The sequence below is a fragment of the Tupaia chinensis genome, unplaced genomic scaffold (genome assembly GCF_000334495.1).
Source record: "Tupaia chinensis unplaced genomic scaffold, TupChi_1.0 Scaffold000644_1, whole genome shotgun sequence".
Lineage (NCBI taxonomy): Eukaryota > Metazoa > Chordata > Mammalia > Scandentia > Tupaiidae > Tupaia > Tupaia belangeri.
The window spans coordinates 5,421,075-5,427,670 of record NW_006160165.1 but is presented as its reverse complement, the minus strand read 5'-3'; the positions used below and the strand labels follow the sequence as shown (position 1 = coordinate 5,427,670).

The following is a 6,596-nucleotide window of genomic DNA, read 5'->3' as shown; positions in this document are numbered from 1 at the left end:
GGGAGGCGAGCCAGACCGGCCGGCGGGGGGCGCTGCGGCCCTGCCCGGTGCCCTGGGCCGGGAGGGACGAGCCCGCCGCACGGTAAGGAGGAAGACCTGACCCACGGCCAGAACAATCCAAGCAGCCCGAAACACCAATAAAATTGTTTTTGTAATCTGGGAGTTACTGTAACTGGTTGAGAAAATCTATTCCGAACTGCACATGAAGATACTAAGTGTTGGCATTACGCTGAAGCACCGTCCAGAGTTGCAGCCTTTGAGGACATCCCAGACACTTTTGTCCTTGGGGGCAATCACAGCGGTCCACCCGGCAGCGCTCAGGAATACTGCAGTTTCATGTCCAAGTGCTTGGGACTTCTAACATTGCAAATCAAAGGCAGTATGATCAGAGATGCCAAGAGGGATAAAAATGGGCTCCTTTTTCCCCCCTACAGTTGGAATTTCTGAAGCGAAAGTGCTGAGTTCCCCCTCTGAATTGACCAGGTTCGTTTTCTCAGTGGAATAGTAAAACCAAAGATGACTCCTAGTTCACTTTGCTCTTCTCCTCCCTAAAAGAATTTTCAAAAATTATGTACCACATATGTAGTTAGCTAAATTTCATTATTTTAAATCATTTCAAAGGATATACTTTCTAACGTTCTGATCAATATTTTAAAATCAAACCGATAAATATGTATATACTTGAAATATAAGAGATAATAACACCCATTCTCCATCTAGACATTTTTTGAATACATTTTCTTTAAAAGTCAGACTTTTGTTTTCTCCTTTAATTCATTTCCATTCCACTGCTCCCAAAGAATTATGTCCTAATGTAATCTATTTTTATACTTGAAAGTTTTAGTGATCACACTGTTTTTGGTAAGAGATGCATACAAATACAAGCCATCATTCACAAGTTCTGTTTTGTGAACTCTGCTTGTTAAAATGTAAATGTATCCCCAACTCAGTAGGTGCAGCACTTTCTCAGTCATTTATGGACACACAGCAGTGAGAATTTGGAATCACCTTGTGTGCACGCTCCCCACTGAGCCTGGACTAGGCCACAATCTGTTTCTTTGCTGTGGCTATACTGTGAAGAAATGGTCTTTTCTTAGTCTATATAATGCCACATTTTTCAAATTTTATGGGTTTTTTAATTGTGATTTCATGGTTTTAAATAGCTCCCAAGTGTAGTGCTGAAATGTTGTCTCATATTCCTAAGCACATGAAGACTGTGATGTGTCTTACAGAGAATATACGAATATTAGATAAGCTTCAAGCAGGCATGAGTTACAACGCCATTGGCCACGAATTCAGTGTTAATGAATCAACGATGTGGTACATCCAGAAAAAGGAAGGGGAGATTCGCCAATCTATATGAGGCTCTTCCAGAAAATGCTGGAGTATCATCTATAGTGTATGATGAAGCTGTGGAAAAGATGGGAAAGCAGCTACGTTTGTGGATTCACGGGGTGAAGACCAATAAAAGCACAGTGGATGGCATTGTTATGAGACTGAAAGCCAAAGAAATTGACAGTCATGTTACCCAGGGTCAGGAAGATGTTAAGCCCTTCTCGGTTAGTGCAGGCTGGCTTGATGTTCCAGATGGCGAAACAGCATGAACAGTTTTAAGCTTGCTGTTGAGGCAGGTTCTGCAGATCAAGAGGCTGCAGAAGAATTTTCTAAATCCCTGCTAAGCATTGTACATGAAAAACGTCACATTGAAGAAAAGGTTTTCAATGCTGATGAGACTGGATGGTTTTATAAGAACGTTGGTAAATGAACCTATGTAATGCAAGTAGCTACCAAAGCCCCTGGCTTGAAATGATGCAAAGCCCATGCAACCCTGCTACTGTATACCAATGCCAAGGGTGACTTTAAGTGCAAGCCCTAACGGTGTATGGAGCCCAGAGCCACAAGCACTTGGAGGTAAAGAGATGAGCTGTGCCAGCCCACTGGAGGTGGGGTGAGCAGAAATGGCATCAGGATTACTCCAGGGTTGCTTCCATAATTGCTTCAGCCCAGAAGCAGAACGCTACCTCAAGGGCAAGAGCCTTGCCTTCAGGGTTTTATTCATTTTGGATAATGCCCCACATTGCCACGAAGAACTCGAAAATGCCCACTCCAGCATAGCGGTTCTTTCCATGCCCCCAAATACTACATCTCATCCAGCCCCTCAATCAGGGCATAATCAAAGCTTTCAAGGCAGACTGCATGGGGGGCTTTACAGTAGGGCTTACGAGGTTCCTGAGGCTAATGATGAAAACACTGCGCTAGACTATTGGAAATCAGTCACCATATGCAGTGTGGCTCACAGCCTGGGACTGTGTCAAGCAAGCTACTACCAATAACTCTGGGGAAATGGCCGGACTGTGAGAAATTTCAGACTTCAAAGGTGTTACAGAAAATATAACGGACAGTGTCAAAAATATATTGCATGTTGCACAGCAGATAAGTGAAGAAGGTTTCAACGACATGATAGAAGATGTAGAGGAAATTTTGGCAGAGAAGGCAGTAGAGCCCACCAACAGAGACCTGGACAACATGGCAAACCACGGCATCCGAGGCAGGGATGAAAGTCAGCCTGAGATGCCAAGAATTGTCCCTTCCACAATGGCCAAGATATCAGAATGGAATTCTGCCTTGGAAAAAATGTTGGTGACATGGAAGAATGTGACCCTGTGCTTGAGCGCAGCCTCACATTTAAACACCTGGCTTCTGCATTTGTCCCTTATTCCCAGATGCTTAGAGATTTGAGACAGAAAGCCAGGCAGACAAGGCTGAAGCAGTTTTTCAAGCCAGTTTTAAAGGGAAAGTTGGCAACACTGTCAAGTCACTAAAGCCAAGCTCGTGAGGTAGATAGGTTAGGTTACAACACGCCCCCCTCATTTGGCGTCTTCCTCTTCTACAGAGTAAGTTTCCTCAGCCTCTCCTCTGGTTTTCATGGGTGAGCCAAAGTTTAGAGGTTAAACCACAGGGCATTAACCATCACACATCCTTGTAGCTCCATCCAGTCATTTTAGTTCATGTTTTTATAAAACTGAAAGCTTCATCTTTGTTTAATGATTTTTTTCAGAGCCACCTATCCCTGCCTTGCTGTACTATAGAGTATACAATCTGTTCACAGTGCCGTATGTGTGCTGCGTGTGGCTTTCTGAGTGCCGTGCATGTCATTGTAATGTACGTTATATAATGCTGCAATTGAAACATGTTTTATTATGAGAAGCACTGCATATAACTATTATTTTTAAAAAAGTATATTCAATAAGCTGTATTTAGACAAAAACACACATAAAATATTATGCATTGATTGGTTGACAGAATGTGACCAGCGACCTGCAGAAACCTAAACCCTGTATTTCCCCCTAGAAGTAATGTTGCAGCCTTTGTTCAGTGTTCAGTGTAACTTTATAGACCACAACTACCATAAGTGATTTAATTGTTCCGGGTTGTCTAATGGTTTAATACAACTATTACTACTACAGAAATGGTGGGAACAATATGTTACAGTTTCTGATGACTATTAAATATAAAATGAAAAAAGTGATTTGGGAATGTACACCTTAATGAAATGTATGGGGCTTTCTGTTTTAATTCGTTTATTTGCCATGGATGAGTATCCGTTTTTGCTAGCGATATGGTACGTCATTAGTTGTCTTCCTACCTGAGTTTTTCATCCGTTTGTTTTTATTTTAACACATGAGAAACCTTGTTCATTAAAATAAATTTTAAAAAGCAGATGGTAATGGAAGTTTTGCTGTGATGTAACTTAATTCTTCAAGGCCTTCTGAGTTACATAGCCTAAGTCCAGATATGATCTGTCGTAAATAAAAAGTTTTAAGTCATCAGATAGCAGCTTGATTAGGGTCTCCTTCAATTTCCATGAAAGCAAAGAAGTGGAAACCCCTGAATTGCAGACTTCTTGTCATTAAGGTCAACACGATGGATTTTCTTTTTTAATTATTTTATTTACTTCATGTATTTTTTTTTTAATTTGCTATAGAGTATGTGTGCCCACTGGAGAGAGACAGAGAGGGAAAGTGAAAAAGCAAGCTGCCAGGTCCAGGACTCGAACCGTGGTCGGCCATGTGGGAGTCCAGTGCCCCCACCGCAGATTATTTCATGGCCTGGGGATTTTCCATCTTGTAGCAGTGCACCTCAGGAAGGAACAAATGGGCACAGGGTCTTTTTATGTGCAGTGGGAGAAGGAACACTGACAGGACAGGTGGGACAGCCAACCCCACATCAAGTCTCCCCTGAACTGGGGATTTCTAAGGCTAGTTAGTTTAAGACAAGTGCACGTGCCAGTGGCGGGACTGGAAACATTGCGTTGTCAAAAACGTCATGGCGTATGTTTCTATGCAAAAAATGCGTCATGACTTTTCCGACGACCCAATAGATTCCCTTAAAACTCCTACAGGACAGGTGGGACAGCCAACCCCACATCAAGTCTCCCCTGAACTGGGGATTTCTAAGGCTAGTTAGTTTAAGACAAGTGCACGTGCCAGTGGCGGGACTGGAAACATTGCGTTGTCAAAAACGTCATGGCGTATGTTTCTATGCAAAAAATGCGTCATGACTTTTCCGATGACCCAATAGATTCCCTTAAAACTCCCGCCATCATACTCCAAAAGTCTACCTGTGCATGTGTACATCTACCTAGCCAGGTTAAAGGATACTGGGCCTAAAACAACACGGCTGCTTGGAAAACGCATTAGTGATGCCTGGCTCAGTAACAGATGTGTCTCCTTGGACGAGTCACTTGATCCATCTGGGTTTAACCCTTAACATCTAGCCTTATCTCTCATGTCAGACCAAGGTTAAGTCTTTCTCAGAGTTGCTGGGAGGATCGAACGGATAATAAATTAATTCGGCAATATGTATTTTGCCTATGCTCCATGGCAGACCATGTTATAATTACCATAAATGCAAACAAGGGTAGCACAAGGCCCCTGCCTCCAGTTGGCCGGAAGGACCTACACACAGCATGGCGAGTACAGCCACACTGTGGGAGGGCAGCAGACACGGCTGGGCCAGAGGTAGCCATCAGCAAAGATGGCATCTGAGTTGGGCCTGGAAGGATGAAGAAGCAGAGGGAACCGCATACTCAGAGGTGTGACATTTCAGAATTTCATGGTATTTTCATGGATTTCAGGATGGTGAGTAATCAAAGGCAACTGAGATCATGGGCGAAACTGCAGTGGGAAAAAAATACGCTTGGAATATCATGATACAAACAAGTCAGTTAAAGTCCTGCTTCGTCCTTCGCTAAAGAAGCTCTAAGTGCGGTCAGTGAGCACTTGGAAAGGGGTGAACATCATTAGTCTTCAGGGAGATAGACAACGCTGTACACGCACCAGAATGGGCGAAGTGGAGAAGGCTGGCAATTCAAGGTGGTGGCGAGGATATAAAGCAGTGAAACCCCACACGGAGCTGTGGGAGTCTAAATGGGACCCTTGGAAAACGCGGTTTCTTGAGCCGTTAAACACACACCTACCCTAAGAGCCAGCAGGTTCTCTCCTAGCTATTTACCCAAGATGTGAAGACACCCCACACAAAGCCTATCCAGAAGTGTTGGTAGCAGCCTTATTTATAATCGTGAAAGCCTTCACAACTCAAAGGGAGGGCTCTCCTCCGTGCAGGAGAGCTGTATTCAACCAACTCAAGCCTCAAGTAACCAACAACTGCTCAGTTCATGTCCCAGAAGCCCTGTCCTAAATGCCCCTGATAATAAACGCCAGGCTATTCCATCAAGACCCGGAGTCAGGCAGAGGGCTAGCGAGTCCCCACATCACTATGACTTTACTGTGAAATAGGGCCTTTGCATTTAAAATTTGACATCAGGTAATGCTGTGAAATAATCGCAGAGCAATGTTGAGGTCAGACTTCAGGGGCCTCCGAAGCCGACACCTCCTTGTCCCCTCACCACCTGCTCCAGGCTGGGACAGTCAGCCCCACGTCGGTCACAGCCAAGTCCCAGTTGAGGCAGCTGCCTTCTCCCAGTCACACTTTGAAAGTGTTTGAGGAGCTTGAGCACAAAGTGCATGAGGAGAAAGAACCGGCAGGACCAGGGAGGCAAGTGATTAAACAGCTTTGATGTTACCCCACAGTTCAAATCAGAGCATCGCCCATAGATCCTGGTTCCCACGGATTCTGACAGCAGATCCACGCACAGCCTGCGCGTGTGAATGTGTGTGTTTGACATTCCCACCTGAGGCTGTTTTTCAGTCAGGTGTGGGAACCGCTGGTATGTTGTCGGTAAATGCTGATGGTATAAGTCAGTGTTTCTCAAAAATACAACCAGTACAACCACCGGAAGCCACAGATTCGTCAGTATAGGGTGGAACTCAAGAATCCCCAATTCGAACAAGTTCCGGAAGAGGACCAGGACCATACTAAGAGAACCATACTAAGAGACCCCCCCCACCCCCGTGGGACATGGTCACACTGCAGTCTTCTCCCTTTCTCCATCCTGTCGTGATTTAGGGCATGCATCACGTGTACCTGACTTGTTTTTCAAGCTTCTATGGCTAGGATTCGAACTATGCATCAGCCATTGGGAATCTGACTCCCTTAACCACTAGGGCACAGGGCCAGCCCAGCCTACCCAGTTT

The 6,596-nt window shown here is 44.6% G+C and overlaps 1 long non-coding RNA gene across 1 annotated transcript; it reads left to right on the top strand.

Annotated features, from left to right (window-relative positions):
- Positions 1 to 80: 80 nt before the first annotated feature.
- On the top strand, positions 81 to 3,832 carry LOC106736109 (uncharacterized). Its single transcript, XR_001371225.2, has 2 exons — positions 81 to 483; positions 1,233 to 3,832. It is a non-coding gene; the product is annotated as an uncharacterized LOC106736109 (long non-coding RNA).
- Positions 3,833 to 6,596: the final 2,764 nt, after the last annotated feature.